The sequence below is a fragment of the Sinohyriopsis cumingii genome, chromosome 16 (assembly GCF_028554795.1).
Source record: "Sinohyriopsis cumingii isolate HCF-2022 chromosome 16, ASM2855479v2, whole genome shotgun sequence".
Classification (NCBI taxonomy): Eukaryota; Metazoa; Mollusca; class Bivalvia; order Unionida; family Unionidae; genus Sinohyriopsis; species Sinohyriopsis cumingii.
The window spans coordinates 1546979-1567322 of NC_142976.1; the positions used below are offsets into that span (position 1 = coordinate 1546979).

The following is a 20344-nucleotide window of genomic DNA, read 5'->3' on the forward strand; positions in this document are numbered from 1 at the left end:
GCGCCATGACCTATCGTGTAGATTTGTTTTGTTTCAACTCGTTTTATTTATGTCACGTAGTGTTATTTAATCTAGAGTTCAAGCATCGTTGTCCTTCTTCAAATGTTCAGCTTTGTCTGTTTGTAATGGCTATGAACGTTAACCAAACTGCCTAACCAGTTCAACTCCATATGGACGTATTTTGTCTTTGCTAAGTTACCTTGTTAAGAACTGTTTCATCCTTGTTTTTAGATTCATGCTTGCTTCATTGTATTCCATTTGATTGACAGTAAATTTGGAAGATAAAGAAACGGTGTTTTAACACAAAAACAAGGGCAGTTACATAGTGACTTTCCATTTTAGAATATGTTGTTAAACTAATTTGAAATATAGTTCGGAAATAAAATATCGCTACAAGGCCATGTCCAACCTGGGGCGAATATAAGTGTGGCGAATATAAAGTCATAACTACATCTGGCTAACAAAGTTACTACAAATCTTATCGCAGAGCATATGACAAAACCTTGAGAGATTATGACAGGAATCACTGCAAAAATGAACGAAAGCGTGTAGAAAAGTACTTAAAAGAAGGATATCACAGGAATAAATTTGCGAATTACTTAACATGATAGGAAGTAGAAATTTCAAAGCATTAAGAGACAATATCAATTTAGATACATCGTTCAAAAAACTACGTGTACCATCAAAATACTTTTACTAAAGAAGGCTAAAATTCACATTGCCTCGAGAATTAAAAGATATGGCCTTGATATTGACCATATCATTCACAATGCATAGTTTTACTTGTCTGTACAAAGATCATGTTGTCAGTGAACCAATACTTGTTACAAGAGGGCAATTGAAACATATCCAGATATGATAAATATCGTTTGAACAAGAAATGGCAAATCATCAGAAAACGTTAAATGATTTAATATAATTATTCAGCAAATACTAGGTTGTACTGAACTAAAGTAAGGTATATTTAAAGGTAAATATATGCATCAATAAGAAAGCAACCAGTACAAATTTCATATGTCGATCATTTTCACCATCTTTTCCAGCATCAATATATCTGTCCTTGTTCAATCCCATTTGCTTGAATTCAAGTTATCAAGCTATCAGCTACCACTCAGGGTAGACAGAGTCAAGCTAACACAGTATGACACAAATCCAGTGAAATGTCCAATTTTATTGGATGTCATGTAGTTGTCAATATGAATAATTTTGCTTATTAAATATATCAAAGCGCAAAGTCACGATCTCTGATAATGCCTTTGAGGTCATAGCAGCCCTGGCACTAACAGAGATTTGAGATGTGGTTTGGACTCGTGTGTCGTATATGATTTTCAACTATTTTTGTGTCAAGTGTTTCCAGGCTACCTCTTTCGTTACATATTTGCTACTACTATATTCAATTCCTGTGTGAAGTCTTCAGTTCCTTGTACTTTCCTAGATAAATGAATCTATATGTTATAATCTCCAGTTCTTTTTCCAGCTGAAACGTATACATTTTCTCAGAACCTATACAGGAAACAAACATAAAAAATAAACAGATTACTCAACATGAATTTGAAAATCCAGTGTACAAATATGACAACGTCATAGATACACAAAACACATATGTTGATAGTACTTAAAGGCTTGCAATTGGATTTGGTACAGGTGTATCTCAATTAACGTCGATTTAGAACAAGTGTATCTGAATTAACGTGGATTTAGTACAGGTGTATCTCAATTAACGTGGATTTAGTACAGGTGTATCGCAATTAGCGTGGATTCAGCATAAGTGCATCTCAATTAACGTCGATTTAGTACACATGTATCTCAATCAACGTGGATTTAGTACTGGTGTGTCGCAATTAGCGTGGATTTAGCACAAGTGCATCTTCAATTTGCGTGGATTTAGTACAGGTGTATCTCAATTAACGTGGATTTAGTACTGGGGTATCGCAATTAGCGTGGATGTAACAAAAGTGCATCTCAATTAGCGTGGATTTCGTACAATTGTGTCTCAACGTGGATTTAGTACAGGTATATCTAAATTAACGTAGATTTAGTATAGTTGTATCTTAATTAACGTGGATTTAGTACAGGTGTATCTTAATTAACATGGATTTATTACAGGTCTATGTCAATTAACGTCGATTTTGTACAGGTCTATCTCAATTATAGTCGACTTAGTACAGGTCTATCGCAATTAACGTTGATTTAGTACAGTTTTATCTCAATTAACTTGTATATTAGAAAGCGTCTCGCTGAAAGTTATTGTTGGACATAAAAAACGAAAGCAAAAATTGAGCTTAAAATAAAGGACGATAAATAGCACGTGATTTACAATAATTTGAAAATAAAAAATACACTCTCTTTACGAAAAACATGATAGTACACTAGTTCGAAGAAAAGTGACATTAAAAGGTGCTGACTCCTAGAGCCATACACGATACCACAGGGTCTAATAATGTTTAACCATGTTAGGCTGGACATACAACGGCAGCAAATGTGCACTAGCTAGTGAGGAATCAGATGATGATGAGATGCAACAAAACTATTATCCTGAACCATCGTTTACCATCAGGCAACCAGTATAATTAGCTAAGAACCTGACGATTCAAACAATAGACTCAAATGAACCATATTTAGAACAGGCCAGAAATGCAAAAGCAGCAGCATTACTCCAGTTGCTGGAAAAGATTATTTACTACACAGGAAGAACAAGATGTTATGAAAATGCTATGCTGATGATGACATGTGTGAAAAAAAGAATTAGAATCTTAAAATGAACGCCAATAAAGAGAAATACTCAAATATAAAAGCTGTATCCGAGAAACAGTTGCAAAGGGCTAAAATAACCAATTAGTTGGTCATTTAACGAAGATCCCTTATACAAATTAATTCAAAGGTTATGGTCAATAGTATTTGCTGAAAGGCCAAAGCAACTGTTTCAAAAGCAGAGTATAATGATAGCTGCTTAAGACAGAACAATTACAATGTTAATATCAATACTCGCACTGTCCATATAACTGTGGTAAAAGGTGCTGTCTTTCATACACATTCTCCAATAAGCATACTCTGCCAACTAACCCACACACTATACCAACTCATCCACCGATTATATCAACTCATCCACCTACTATACAAACTCATCCAACCACTATATTAACTTATCCACCAATATACCAACTTATCCAACCACCCACTATAACAACTCATTCACCACAATACCAATTAATCCACCTACTCTAACAACGAAACGCTTACATAATCCTATTTAAGGTGAGCAGCTATTTGCTAACATGATCAAGAAAGGCTTGAATACGCTAGCCAAATATGTGTACGAGTTGACATAAACCAGAATTAGCCTACTCTGGATTTAATGGTTGGTGTGAGACTAAGGTGCATATCACAATAGTGCTTGCAGCACTCACTGCCTTTGACCTGTTTAAAGGTTAGTAGCTTATTTTAAAAACTAAACTCTACTAGCTCCCACATCCGTGAGCATTAAAAGAAATGCTAGTTTCCGTTTTTATGATTGCTATTTTTGATGTTCTTAGTTCTCACGTGTCATAGCATCAGAGACAATTTGTGCTTCACACATAAAAGACCTGACATTGCTCCGTTGAAATGTTTGTTCCATAACGGCTATGACGTTGTCTCTCAGTAGCAAGGCGTCTACCGGAGGTACAATGACAACAGGAACTGTGCAACCTATGCTAAACACATCATCATAGTTGTTCTTCTCTACATACGTTTACCCACTTTGTATTTGTGTTAGTCCAGTACAGTTTTTTGTTTTACTTTGCTACTGTCGAATAAAAACTCCGTAATATACACGTTCTCATCTTTCAGACCATTACTATCATGCAGAGGAAAACATATCCGTCATTTTAGCTTGGATTTGTCGACGTTCCAGGGGCCTATACTTGCTGCAGTACGGCAACGTCAACAGGCTCGTTTCGTCAGCTTTTAGTGCTCACCAATACTCAACATTACATCCAGCACGACAGTAGTTACGTTTGTAGGCAGCTGATTAAACGGCGGATGTCAGTTCCTAGACCAGCGATGGATAATGTCTTGTGACCCGTTATTGATCAAGTTTTATTTTTTCGTTTTATGTATTTCAAGTCTTGATGCGTGGGATTTGGACATTGTTGCATATCAAATGTATTTGCTTAAAATTTATGTTGTTGTCTTTCGATTTTAATAAAGCATCATTAGCCAGTGTTATTTTACATCTAGACAGAAAGGTTCACATGGGGGGGGGGGGATAAATGTGACGTTGGTATACTGGTTTAACAAATCTGGAACAATTATTTTAATAAAATACCAGTACAAAATACAGTTGCCAGGTGATTACATCAATACTGCCCAGTTTCGCTTATTCGGCAAAAATTGTATGTCACTGTGTGACTTTCATGTTTTTATTGACTCATAAGTGTCAAATTTTAGAGTCCAGTTTTGTATATCACAAACTGAGATTCAGTTAGAATGTCCTTATGAGTGTATCAATATCGGTATGGATTTCGTTGCCGTTTATTTTGTTGAAAATGTCGTAGATCAACCTATAGTCCTTTATGTTGTAATTTGTTTTTCAGCCTTTTTCAACTATCTTGAAACTGCGTAATATATTTAAATATTATTTCTTAGGTAATGTCATGTATCATTGCTTACATCTGATTCGTCTTATCTCTTTTCTCATATGTGCCATTTTGCTGTTTAACAGCAATGTTTTTGGACCTAGTATTTTCATATGGTATCACGAACAATAAACATCCTCATGACGTGCAGGTTTTCGCTCCCTCTTTTTGGAAGACGATGTTATTATTATTATTATTATCATTATTATGATGATGATGATGATGATGATGATGATGATGATGATCATCATCATCATCATCATCTGTCACATACCAGAAACTCGTTTCTTTCCAAAAGATGTGATGCCGCTTGATTCTGTACTAAATAAATTGAGCTTTGCCGTTTATTGTAATGTAATAATGTTCCTGCATGTTCACAACAGTGAACCGATTCATCATATCCCAACATGTCAAGAATACGTCATTTTGTCTTTTCATTCTCTTGGTCTTTAAAATATTTTCAACTTTGCAAATGTCATCTTGTTGGTCGTGTGATAATTACACTTACTGAAAAATAAACGCCATCTGTATCCTCTCCCTTCAGGCCTTCTAGTTTTTAAACAACCAGATCTCCCATTATTACTTGCCAGGTTTTGAACATGTCCTTAATGAAATTAGGAAGGTAGCCCTCTAGAAATATTGTCTTATAATTTGAAAGTTTGACTGCTTCACCAATTTTTTAGTTGACGTTCCGTGTATGTATTAGCTGTCGGATAACCAAATAGACGGATCCATACTTATGACCTATTGTATTTTCCATAGTCGCTTCAAATAAAGTCATGTCTATCGATGTGACATACCATTATTGCATCCCTCAATTAGCTTTAATAAGACGTCCACCCATTTTCTGTTTACGTTTTGAGTGTAATACTTAAAAATTCTAGTGTTCAGTGTTATGCTAAATATTTCCCCTATCTGTGCGTTTTGTCTTAGTGCGTTGAAGGATAATCGCTGTTTTCCTTTGTCCAACAAATTCTTGACCTTCTTATTGTCAACTTATTTGCCGAAATCAAATTGTATATTTTAGGCGTACTTTGCTAGAATACGTCCTTGAAACCGGCGTGTATGTCATCTCTCATCTTTGGATTTTAGTCATAGAGCTAATTAATATCTTGAAAAGATATTTAACACCGCAAATATGGAATAGTATCCATCATATTATGCTCGATATATTTGCATGTCAACAATGTCTGCCTGCCACTGATTATTAACGTGAGTAACATAGACATGAATGTCAGGAAATCTTTTTCTAGGTTGCTTGTGTAATGTGAAGGTAGATTATTCGGTTAATCATTCTCCCAATTTAGTTAATTGAATCGGACTTTATCTGTGCTTCGCTATGTTCTCTTTGTCACGTTACATTTGTCCCACACAACTGATAGGTATGTGCAAGCAAGTAAATTTTAAGAACTTATTAAAGATACTTAAAATACTGCTTTTTCGCTTGCTCTGCAAAGTCGATGAAGTTAGCAAATTAAAATGGCATCAACAGATTATTGTCTCTCGACTAATTGTCTTTTGGAGTGATAACCAAGCCAAACGTACATATATTTTGAACGTAAACTATCATTTTCAACACTTCACAACATGTGTTTATTCCTTTTTAACGCATGGATGTCAATGTTTACCATTCCAATAGTGTATTACAAATAGTCCCTTTGTACATTCAGTCACAATGTTATAGTTTGAATATAACTCCCCCCCCCCCCACAAAATCTGCATTCCTGTTTAAGGAAATACACCCATACACATCTACCTTACAATATCCACGTAATCACATCGGCCTTAAGGAAATACACTCATACACAACTCTCTTAAGGAAATAAATACACCCATACACACCTACTTTAAGGAAATACACGTATACACATCTGCCTTAAATAAATACACCCATACACACCTACTTTAAAGAAATACACGTATACACATCTGCCTTAAAGAAATACACCCATGCACATCTACCTTAAGGAAATACACACATACACATCTGCCTTAAAGAAACACACCCATGCACATCTACCTTAAGGAAATACACACATGCACATCGTCTGTAATGAACACTATCAAGGTGGATGGCAATACATCTAGATGTTTAATACGAGTGTAATTATCTACTTAGCATCAATATCAAAGCATAACGCTTTTATAATACGATGAAATACTATGCATTCCATGTATATGAGTTATAAATAAACAATAAGACCCATACAAAATGGATTGAATGATAAAATTCCTAGTTGAGCAGAAATGAAAGATTTAATATGATAGACAGACACGTTGAGAATGAACGGAAAATTAGCTGATAAATCGTCAAACAGGGAACAGAAAATCATAGCATTAAATACTTCATTGACTAGTCACTCTTAGGATTCTGCAACCTATTTCGGAAGGCAGTATGTTTTAAGCGTAGACCATAAAAACAAATCTACGTTCTAAATTCCCGAAACAAATTCATTTGATGAAGCGTTTTATATTTCTTCGCAAACCAATTCTTTCAGACAAAGATCTGGTTGGGTTATCTTTGGAATTGTCTTATCTTGGAATCTCATTATCTTATGAAACGAGTAAAAGCCAAAGAAACTAACGGTAATGGTTTCCTATATTGGTGCAGAACGATTCTCACGAACATCATTATTTCTGCCATACAGGCGCAAAGAAATCGCTAATGTCAATACAAATGACAGAGTTGTCTTGTCTTCAGGGCCGTTTTGTCTGTCCAATGATTGAATCGGCAATATCATGCTTTAAATGGGGGAAAAAAAGAACAATTTTAGGAAGGCACTCGACCATAGTAGTAGACAGCACCAGAGCTGTAGATACTTGCTTCACAGTCCAAAATGCGAAGAATTACTTTTAATTTTGGAAAACAGAAACAGAAAAATAAAAACATATAGTCACATTGCCACATCTTTATATCTGTTCTTATTAAATATGCAATTTAAACGACTCTAGCAGTTCTTCAGTAGTGATGCATTGATTGAAGGTATTTAGTCTTATCGCAGGGATGAATTGCAACAAGTAGGTTGTATATTCTGAACGTGGACAAATATCCATGTTATATACGTATCATTGTTTGCTTTCCTTGATTTAGATAAATATCAAACATCTCAAACAATATGCTTAATTTTCCAATCCACCCATGGAATAATAATTTAATCGTGACGCTATATGAACCTATTGGTCATGTAAGTAAGTAAGTAAGTAAGTAAGTAAGAAAGTATGTATGTATGTATGTATGTATGTATGTATGTATGTATGTATGTATGTATGTATGTATGTATGTATGTATGCATGCATGCATGCATGCATGCATGCATGCATGCATGCATGCATGTATATATGTATGTATGTATGTATGTATGTATTCATGCATGCATGCATGTATGCATGCATGACTGTATGTATGTATGTTTGTGCGTGCGTGTGTGTTTAAGGATATATATGCGTGTGCATGCGTATGTACGTACGTATGCATGTATGTATAATCATATAAACTGATATGAAAAAGATTTTCTTTCCAGATACAAATATTGCCACTTTTTACTTCCAAAACTATACATTTTCTCTTGTAATAATTCCAAGGTTACACAGTGCCATATAAAAGACAAAAAACAATTCACTCATAATTTCTGCCCTGAGGTATTGATCACCTGCATCGATATTTTAATGTCAAGTACGTAATACGGCATTATCACATTTAACATCAATAATATTATCAATATCAACGAGTATGAACATACAAATGTAATTTTGCATTGGTATGAATTATATGCGCTATAAGGAAGAGATATTCCGATAATGAAGCAGTATATTTCATCATTTCATACTCCTAATCAGCACTTGTACTCTGTGACCCTAAATATTGCAATTATGTTTTAAAATTTCTAATGCATTGTAAATAATGACCTTGATTTATGACAATTGTTACATGCAGATTTTATGCAAAGTCAGGAACAACCCTTTCTTCAACCCAGGAGTCCCCATATCAAGTTTAAATATGCAGGAAACATGACAAAATTGTATTACTGATTCGTTATGCTATGCTTAAAGACTTAGAATTATAACAGTGCCTTCCAATTATATTATATGTATAGTCAGACAAAGAGAAATATTATATGCAGAGACATATATACTATTAAATGTCATAAATGAATGAGACGAGTAAAGATTGTCAGCAGAATCTGACGTACAGACATTTTGAAAAGAAACAAATCACATCCATTAGGTAGGCAACTTCACCTCCGTCTAATCAGGTACCAATTGCATTAATATGTGACATTTCAGTGTAGAATACAAGCGTTGATGGCATGTATATATCGTACACTTTGACCTTCAGCTATAAAAGTATGTATGTATGTATGTATGTATGTATGTATGTATGTATGTATGTATGTATGTATGTATGTATGTATGTATGTGTGTGTGTGTCTGTTTGTGTGTCCTTGTTTGTATTTAAGTAGTTGATAAGTAGGCAGGTAGGTAGATAGGTAGGTATAGATGTATGGATTGATGGTAGGTAGATAGGTAGGTATGGATTGATGGATGGATAAATAAATGGAAGGACTGGTTGGTGGATGCATAGCTGGCTGGCCGTCTGGGTCAAAATTATATACGTATTTATGTCTGCATATATGGGAACCTCTTTCTCTCTCTCTCTCTCTCTCTCTCTCTCTCTCTCTCTCTATATATATATATATATATATATACACTCACACCCACACTTAAATTTAAATGTCTATGTTTCTGTGTGTGTGTGTATCGTTTCATCGATCTCATTGTGTAACGCATTTACAGTACGATGTGTATCCCTTTAAGTAAAGTATACATTAGCAAAATCCTTAAATTTAAATTGAAGACTTAAATAATTTAATAATCCAGAACTTAAAAAAATGAATAATTCAAGACTTAAGTTACAAAAAAGTTATAAGTTAGCTTCTACCCGTTTATTCTAAAACAAACATTCGTAATGGTCGTGATTCTTAATTTGTAATAAATTCAGGTATCAAATATGGAAATTTTCCAATATTTAGGCCAAATTTTACAGACTTTTTTCAATCAGGAAAGGGTGTGACTAATGTATCAGTAAGCATGCTGATTTAACATCGTGTAGAGCAATCTGTATAATATTTGTTGTTAATATAAAATGGTACCAGGTGGAGAATTGCACGCCATAGCGCGGTCGGCTATGAGATGACCTTGCGATGACTTCATTTAAATATGAATCTATAAGTACGGAGAGCGTGTATAGATATGCATATTTTCTCACAATCTAGTCTTATGTCACGTTTCATATTCTAATTACAGATTGTAAGACTGACAAGAGACCTAGCCTAAGGAAATGTATACTTGCTGTAACGTGCGCATTTTGTACCATTACTTTTCTCGGCTTATTAATTTTCTTCCATATTTATATATCGGTTGGTATGAGCAATGAGTAGACGAATAAATCCAAGCGTGAAAAAGACTGCAAGATAAGACTAAGTTTGAATTTCATTTTCAATGTTATAGCTGTTTGTATCGTATATATCTATATACTTGATGTGGATTGAACAAACGATATCACCTACTTATAGTCACCATAATCTGAACGGTGCATGGGGTCACGGGTGGCTGAGTGGTCAAAGCGCTATCAGTTACGGATCACTGCCATATCACCTCTGTCTGCGTGGGTTCGAGTCTCTGCTTCGGCCAATGTGGGTATGTGAGAAAGCTTGCTAGTAGCTTATCGTGGGTCGGTGGTTCTTTCCGGGGTTTTCCCCGAGTTCTTCCTCCACCATTTATACTGGCCGCCATGTATAGCCTATATTGTGCTGAATAATGGCGTTAAACCCTACAACAACAACTCAACGGTGCCCGCAATGCCCTTTGAGCCCTTGGATATTTGAAATACCTAAGGAGTAACGATATCGTCTATGTATGGTTGAACTCTTATAAATGCATTTATTTTTAGCCCACGACAGAATCGTATGTGCTACCATTGCGTTATCGGGATCGCCTGTTTCTTTGTTGTTGTTTTTTTTCTTTCTCCTCCAATGTCAAAGTTACAATTCATTTATCTTGATTCAGTTCTTAAAATTGGCACAAGCTACGAAATCCTATGAATCTAATTTGATACGTGAAAGTGATATAGAGTTCGTGACTTTTGTTGTTATTGTGAGTGTGTGCGTGCGTGCGTGTGTGTGTGCGCGTATATATATATATATATATATATATATATATATATATATATATATATATATATATGTGTGTGTGTGTGTGTGTGTGTGTGTGTGTGTGTGTGTGTGTGTGTGTTATGGCCGTGGTGTTTAGAACCCAACTGCGTGTAGTTTTAATCATGGTTGAAGAAGTTTTGAATTTTCAGGAACGTTTGATGGTGATAGAATAGAATATAAAAAACTACATGGCAGACTTATTAGTACATTAACATTATAACATTACCTATAAGCAGCAAGGGTAACTAACATGACTAAATGCAAAGGAGTGGGGTTATTTTTGTTCAGATAAGTTTGTGCAGTTATAGAAAAAGGTAAAACCTAGCACGTAATGACTCTATTAGGAAATGAATTACTTCCATTTTAGTGAATATTCAACATTTTGAAATTCCTGAAAATATTCGCAGTACGTGGAACATTAATAGGGAATCTTAACAGACAGCTTATTTTAAACGAAATTTGTCAAACGATCGATTGGTTATTTGATTTGATGGGTTGAATGATTTCTATCACTTGAACCTAGATTATAAAAAAATAAACCCACTGAAATCATTGAACGGTGTTCATAACTTTCACATGAAATGAACACATATGTATAATTCTATTTAGCCCAAGGTGGTGCAAACTTGTTTGCATATAAAATTAAACGTTTTGAAAATTGCCTTGGTTTAGGTAGAAGCTTAATCAAGTGTTAGCAACGTTCACGCGAAGTTATAACGGCGCATATATTTATTTTATTATCTATTTCGTAATACGATATTGAAATGTATCAGTGGAAGAAATGTATATTGCTAAAGTGGCGACACCATTCTTATTTCCATCATCGATATACTTTTTGGAAATACGTTCTTTTCATATTTAGGAAATATATCAGACCTTATGTATACCATTAAAATATATTTCCCTATTTATGCCTGTTTCAATTTTCTTATTCTTCTGCTCCTATCTCTCGATATATATATATATATATATATATATATATATATATATATATATATATATATATATATATATATACATACATACATACATACATACATACATACATATCAGGATTTCTCATTTACAAACTATAACGCCTGTCGCTTCACACTATTTTGAAAAAAGCGGGAAAATTACATTCAATATGTATATTAACACCAATGTGTACACTTTTTACTTCGAAACTGAATTTCACAAAAGACAGGTCGATACGTAGTAGCGATTTACGGCACCTTGGCACAAAAGTGGTTATAATAGTGCCATTTGGGCCATAAAGGGTTGACATAATCCATGCTTTTTCAAGGATGTACAGCTTTTGATATCACCGATCAGTCGAGGTTTGAAAAATCTTGCACATACTGACCTTGCACACATGAGTTCTGCACAGAGCTGTATGATACTAGATACCACCAACAGCACCATCACCACAGTCCCCTAACAATTTACGCCTGATAGTTGATGAAATCATGTAGTTATGCGCCACAAGTTAATCACTGTGTCAGAACAAAACCAAAGGCAATCAGCCAATCAGATCCCAGTAAGAAGTAACATTCCTCGATCAGAGCTACCATGAAAATGAGCTTCGGTATGATTACTCCCACCCCTTTATAAGCTGTCCTCTCTCTTTACTTGAATACTGACTATACTACGGTCTACTGGAGTATTTACTAGATAAACTACGGTCTACTTGCGTATTGACTAGATAAACTGCTTTATGCTTGAGTATTGATTAGATAAACTGCGGTATAATTGAGTAATGACCAGCTATACAACGGTTTACTATATATATATATATATATATATATATATATATATATATATATATATATATATATATATATATATATATATATATATATAATGACGACTAAATAAAGTCAAACTGAAGCATGGGATGATTCGACAGACAGGTCGTTGAATACTGATATAGGGCTCAGGTGATGAGACTTTCCGGGAGGAGGTTACCCTGAATTGATGGTCCCTGTGGGTCGATCTCTTTAGCACAGACATACCAGACATTGTCGTGTTCAGCACACATGCTTTACTTAACTTAATTAACTTCACTTCGTAATATATAAAGTAGTCAGTTACCGATTTTCACTGAGAAAAATGATCCGTGGTTGCGAGTAAAAGTAAAGATCGTTTAACAGTTTCCTTAACTGAAACTGGAAGATTGAAATGGTATGAAAAAGCAACAAAAATTGGTATCTTCAGTTTGTAGTTATGTAGTGATAACATGTGGCAGCATGGTTTTACATTACTAATTTTGGTAAAAATCTGAAACCTGTATAAAGAATTATGATAGATATATTGTCAGTTAATTCCTTACTCCGTCTTCATATCAACGTAAGGAATATAATAAAACGATCGAACTGTTTCAAGCAAAAACAAGAAGAAGAACAAAATTAACGCGTGCTCAGGTAATAAAGAGTCATGATTACGTCAACATTATTTGAAACACAGCAACGGCTATCAATACAAATTCTATCAATACACATTCAAACAGCTGAAACTGATGACCAAGTTTTATATTATTACACATTCTAACAGCTTAAACTGATGACCAAGTCCTATATCAATACACATTCTAACAGCTGAAACTGATGACTAAGTCCTATATCACTACACATGTAAACAGCTGAAACTGATGACTAAGTCCTATATCAATACACATTCAAACAACTGAAACGGATTAAGTCCTATATCAATACAAATTCAAACAACTGAAACGGATGATTAAGTCCTATATCAATGTACATTCAAACAACTGAAACGGATGACCTAGTCCAAGTGCCAATTTTTAACGAAACATGACACAGTTTTTTGTACAGATTATCTACAGGCTTTAAAACTGTCAACATTATTTGAAACGCAGCAATGGTTGTCAATAGAAATTCTATCAATACACATTCAAACAGCTGAAACTAATGACCAAGTCTTATGTTAGTACACATTCTATCAGCTTAAACTGATGACCAAGTCCTACATCAATACACATTCCAACAGCTGAAATTGATGACAAAGTCCTATATCAATACACATTCAAACAGCTGAAACTGATGACCAAGCCATATATTAGTACACATTCTAACAGCTTAAGCTGATGACCAAATCCTATATCAATACACATTCTAACAGCTGAAATTGATGACTAAGTCCTATATCAATATACATTCAAGCAGCTGAAACTGATGACCATGTCGTATATTAGTACACATTCTAACAGCTGAAATTGATGATTAAGTCCTATATCAATACACATTCAAACAGCTGAAACTGATGACCTAGTCCAAGTGCCAATTTTTAACGAAAACATGACACACATTTTTTCTTACAGATTTACTACAAGGTTTACCAAAGCCTTAATGTATATATTTTATGACAGATATTTTCCATTAGACAATAATATTTCTTTAAATGATCAACAAGAACAAAAGTCTAAACCATTTCAAAAGATATAAACCAGATTTGGATGTGGCTTCTGCCAAATTTTACAAGTGAAACCAAAAAATGAATAGCTGTTGTCAAGTCCAAGAACAAACGGAGCGGATACTGCGTGCTATCCTGAAAAAGAATTATAGTTAAGTTAGATAATGTATTTTTTGTCCTAAACATTTTATTCAATAGTAATTTTTGCTCGTATTTATAGGCAGCTTAACAGTTTTTTGTTGCTGTCTTAAAATGACCGAAATGTATAAAGGTAAGAAATAAATAAAATACGTCATCCGTTTCTTTCAAAATATTTCGTGCTTGAAGAAGCATAAATGCGAAACTAGTTGCACAGAATTTTCGGCGTTTGTGTTGCTTTTTTTAATCCCAATATAGGTAAGATATGACACCCTTATAATTAAAACTAATTTATCTGAAAACTCGACGTATCTTTAACAACGTAATCGATCAGATTCTCAAAATGGTTTTAATGTAACAAGAACCACTTCTTTTTGGTGTTACTGAATTCATGTACTATTACGTCAGAGTTTAAAATACACGGCTACGCATCTTACATACATCGAGAAATCGTTTATATCATGCTATCTTGAATATACAATTTTAAGTCAAAATGACTTAGGTGGGGGTGGGTCAGGATAAACGAACTAATGTCCTCACCAGATACATAAATGTAATACAACCTTCATGTTTATATTTTATATAGGAATCAATGAGGAATTTTGGCCATAATGAAATGTTTATGCAAACTTGTATATATTTTATTTTCAAAATGAATCCGTTTAGTGAAAATATTGACAACTTCCCCGATTCTGATTGCAGAAAGAAAACTTTTTCCCCCATAAAATAAACTAACATTTCAGTCAGAGACTTGCACTCACCTTCAACTTTACGGTGTATCGGGAAATGACTTACGTAATTAAATCACGTTGAATAGTGGTAAGTATTCTATTTAATTCAGTTGTTGTTGTACTTAACTATATTCTGTCAACACATCAAATGTTACACAGTGTTGTTATCCATGTTGTTAATGTTGTTAAAACTGCCGTAAACTGGTTATCAATTTATAAGCATTCTGCACCATCGGCACTAAGGTGGCGCTCGACAGTTTCCTACTAAGCATAAGGTTAGATTTTTAAAGAAAAGGAATTTCCCCGGTTTTCGTTACTGGCTATTTTAGCTCTTATAAAGATTTTGGATATCTTATGTATTGTTAAAATAGCTTTAAATGCAATTTATACTGGAGTATTATTCGTGTGTGTAATTAGGGTTACAGACGATGCAGCTTGGCACTTTATTAAATGTCAACCTATTTTTTTAAAAAAATGTTTCCTTCTCTCGGTCATTTTCTCTTAATGGACTTCTAAAGTAAATTATAGAAAAATGAGCGGATAACTTTTATTTTACTTTTAATATCTTTTTGCAGATCATTCATTTAAGAGACTGGTATTGTCTAATCTGGCAAAACTCAGCATTTTAATACCCGCTAAAGTTAGTGTGCTGTGGACTAATTCAAGCCGATTTTTCGAGGACACGGGGAAAGCCATTTTCATCAGATGTGTGCTTAGAATTAGATCATGCGAAATTTCCACAACTACAACATTTGATGAAATTTCGACACCTGTACATAAAAGTAGCATAGAGGTATGGCAACATTCTTTCCATCGTGCATGTTGTAAATGCAAAAAATTTCACCATACACCTGTCACATTTTTAAATGTGTTTTTGTTTTAAATTATTTTTTTAAGAAACGCAAAATTGACCATGCTTATAGAAGCACGTCCATTGTTAAATCTTGCTTTTCTAAGGTGCACAATTTTGCATGCGGTTAGGCTCTTTCATTTCGGAGTTAATGTATGAACATAATTCTGCTTTAGAATTATTCGTTTATTGGCGTGACATTGTTTTTCTTAGTTTTCTGTCCACTTGTCCAGTAAACAAAATGTATGTTACTGTCATTTTCTTTCATGTTTGAGACGATAATAACTTTTTAAAAGAAAAATATAAGTCCCATGATTTCATTTATCTCGAATAAAATCAAGAATTAAACACAATTGCAGCTAAAATGCAAATTGTAACTTTTTTATACAAATGTCTTACTAATGATCGGCTTGAATACAATTTATTTCTCTACATATTGTAGCCTGCGGGGAAGATATACTGCCGTTCGCTTGTATGTTTTAGGAAGACCTTGGTGACGAGTTCAGTACATAAAACAACTTCTGGGCATATGAATTCTTTGGATATAGACGAGAATGGTATTATTTTGATATTCGAAACTGGCCACAAGCGTCAGACGGAAAATTAACTGGCTATTTAAGAACACACAGAATGCAGGATATTTGATAGGAAATAATATTTTGTCATGGCAATTAATGCAACCTCTCCTATGGATATAGGATGTAGATTACCCAAATAAAATTATCTCATAAATTAGTAATCAATTAAGAAAATGGTTTATTACATCAGCAATATGAAAAAACGCAAATATGGGATCAGAAATTAAACAAGGTTTATTGTGTCCTTCCATATTCCGTGATTTGCTTTTAACATGGAATGAAAATTTTGATAATGTACAACTGCAACCAAAGCGTATTTTGTTACAAGGCTCGCGAATATATGCTTGAATAAATTTTTTATATTTCTATATACTGCAGCCTGAGAGAAAAAGATCTTATTGTACTTGTATATTTTTACCTCATTGTGTGAATGGCACCATACTTAGATAAAATGATGCTAAATTTCTTCTGCAATACGGTTTCATAGGAAAAGTCAATGGATTTAATTATTTTTAATGTCATTTTCTTTTGATGTTCAGAAGAACCACATTACCGTAACAGAACGGGAACTCGTTATTTGATAATGTATAAGACAGAATATAAAATGCACGACAGGAGATACAATGCATGATTTTCGTCATCAAACACTTCTATATAACGTCTATTACGATCACGTAGATAGCCTTCATGAATTCTCAGGTAATGAATTCTTTCCGGGTACAAGTATGGTAAAATTCAGTCACAATTCAAATTTAATTAAAAAAATCATATCATAAAGCAAAAGTCATTAATAAATTTTTTTTACAAATATATATGTAGATACAGAATACTTTAGCAGAAGAAAACATCCCTTCGAAAAATATGACGTTACCGGAGGGGAAAAATAACGTCACGTAGAGAAATTAACAATAATATTACTTCATTGCACGTACGCATAAATTTATTGTAATTCAAATTCTGCTTGTGGTTTTTGCAAATGCTCTACTTATTTCCATTCAGGAATGATAGTCCTTTCCAAAATACAAAAAAAAAATATAAAAAAAATATGTAAATAAAGTTATATTTTGGCTCAAAAGGACTCACAATACTAATTCAGTTCTCATAGTAAACCTATGCAAAAATCATGATATTAAAAATTCAATACCTTAAAATTTCGGAGTTCGCATGATCAAACCTATATTTGTCAGTATAGATCAAACCTGGACGTCAGATTATGTGTATAGAAAAGGATACGAGCCGCGGGATTTTCTGGACTTTTCTGGACCTGCATGTGTTTGAAACTTGTGCTTTCAATTCCGCACCAAAGAGTCAGGTGCTACTTTTAGTAATGAGTGTTCCAAGGACTGAAATTCCATCAATAAAACAATGTCTCTATTTTTTTCACTTACAACTTAGATAAGCTCTCAAAAGATTGTTTTTCCTAAAACAACTTACAGTAATTTTTAAACAATACTGGACTGCCAAACCCATATTTACTATATTATATGTTCACCCATTTCCAGTCTGGTTCCCATTTTTCCATATAATTAGTACCGTGTGTCCTACAAGGAACGTTATCTCATGATTCATATTTTACACAAGGTTCCATTTTTATCTGTCTACGATGTGTATGTATATTGGTGTACATAATCGATATATATGTATGAGAGAGAGAGAGAGAGAGAGAGAGAGAGAGAGAGAGAGAGAGAGAGAGAGAGTAAATTGTGGTAAAATTACCTTCTAATAAATGAGATTTTTTCAAAGAAAGTGACTAATTTCAATATTTCATTGATGAAGATCTACAGATTTGGTCGCACTGAATACAAACCTCCTATTCATATCTTTGGGAATATTAAAATACTTTGAAGAAAATCGCTAAACGCCGCAAGTTTTTATCCAATAACATGTTCTAATTTTGTTTTTCAGCGTGCTGTTGCTGCATGACCTCACGGTGTAATAATAATAATAATAAAAAAAAAACGCCCACCCATTTCTTTGCGGAATCGTTTAGTGTGTACAATAGCCGTCAGACCGGTATGTAATAATACGCCAATACAATAACTTGTGCCTATTCTATTTTTGCCCGCGGGACTACCGAGCTTGCACGGATTATGATAGGCATAAATGTATTAGCGTCCCTCCCCCTTTAGTCAAACACCGACGAATCATCTACTCACCTCCCTGTTTCATATCCAGCCGTCCATAATTCATATTCATAGTTACGGGATTCCGTCAGAAGCGAAGAGCGGCGGCAGCAGCAGCAGCACTAAATCCAATAAGCGAGAGTCTGATCGAACAGATCTTGCTTGGATGAGAACAAGCGCTGCACATAGAAATGAGGAAAGCTACTCCAGTGCAGAGAGTGGTGGAAAAGCGCAAGAAAATCGAACACAGCGATTTAAGCGGCGTTCGCCTGATCAACAACATTAAAACGGTTGTGCTACTAATGCTTACAACAGAGGATTCGCCTGGGAATGGGGTTGCATAATTATATGTATATGCGCAGAAAATCGAATTGGGTTTCCCTTTTCCTCGGCTTCATTATTCTGTCATAAATAGTATGCAAATATATTCTTATTTTTTCGTGACCCTCAAGCAGGTTTCTGGCTGAAAACAAAAGAGAAAGCACGAGTTTAGTATGAAATTATGTCAGCTCAACAAGCATGATGCAATTCAATGAACATAAAGGAGACAAGATCGAGTTACGGGTCATAATGTAAACTCGAAGCGCTACTAGGTTCGTTTGATCAGGGAGGTTATTTTTGTCTGTGTATTGCATTCAAGTGAAATCAAAGAAGCATGAAAAGTTTCAAAGTGAAAGAATGAAACGGAAATCCATACTGGTTTTAATTTTCCATTTCTATGGGGCATGGGAATCTAAGTTATTTTCTTTTTCTGGATTTTGTTGACATTTTTGGGGCGGATTGTGTAGGCTAGCTTGATGACAACTTTACTTAAACAAGAATAAAATAAAATTTGGCGCAAAGTTACGCCTATACAATGCTTGTATATTTTTTACTTTCAATTACGTTTGCATTATAATTAATTTTTTATGTTAATGAATCAATCAATCATTCGGTCAGTCAGTAGTTAATTTATTCACTTGTTGATTGATACATACTGTCTTTCTCATATCGCAACATAATCTAATTTAATTTAATTAGAAATTTTTATTTTACAGCATTTTGTCAACATACATTGCTAGCATTTATATATTTGACTGTTCTTTACATGTAGCCATGAATAATTAAATAATCCATGAAATATGTTTACTTCGAGCTCATTTCATTTTTTGTACTAATTCACGATGTTTTTTGTTTTTTCAGTCCTCGTGTATTCAGATGGCACATCACCCAGAATTTTGTCTTCTGAAACTGTTGGGTATTGCTGTCTTCTCAGTATTTACAGCTAATTTCAATTTAAGAGCACAACAAATTCAAACTAAAATATTAATCATATCTCACCTTATAACTTTGTTAACAGTACAACGTATTTAATACTGATCATATCTCACTTGATGACTTTTTCACAGTACAAAGCACTGATCAGATCTCATCGGAAGACTTTTTCACAGTACAGAAGCAACGATCATATCACACCTGATGAATTTTTACATATTACAGAAGCACTGATTACATCTCATCTAATGACTTTTTCACAGTACAAAATACTAATTACTTTCTTCACACAGTACAAAAGTATCTCACATGACGAACTTTTCACACTAAAATAAGTACCAACTGAATCTCACCTGATTACTTTTTCACAGTACAAAACTACCGATCACATCTCAGATCATGACTTTTTCACAGTACAAAAGTACTGATTC

At 34.0% G+C, this 20344-nt stretch overlaps 1 long non-coding RNA gene across 1 annotated transcript; it reads right to left on the minus strand.

Moving 5' to 3' along the window:
• Positions 1 to 896: 896 nt before the first annotated feature.
• LOC149779812 (uncharacterized) lies at positions 897 to 19035 on the minus strand. Its single transcript, XR_016414862.1, has 2 exons — positions 18693 to 19035; positions 897 to 1503 (listed from the first exon to the last, which is right to left on the minus strand). It is a non-coding gene; the product is annotated as an uncharacterized LOC149779812 (long non-coding RNA).
• Between the last annotated feature and the right edge of the window lie 1309 nt (positions 19036 to 20344).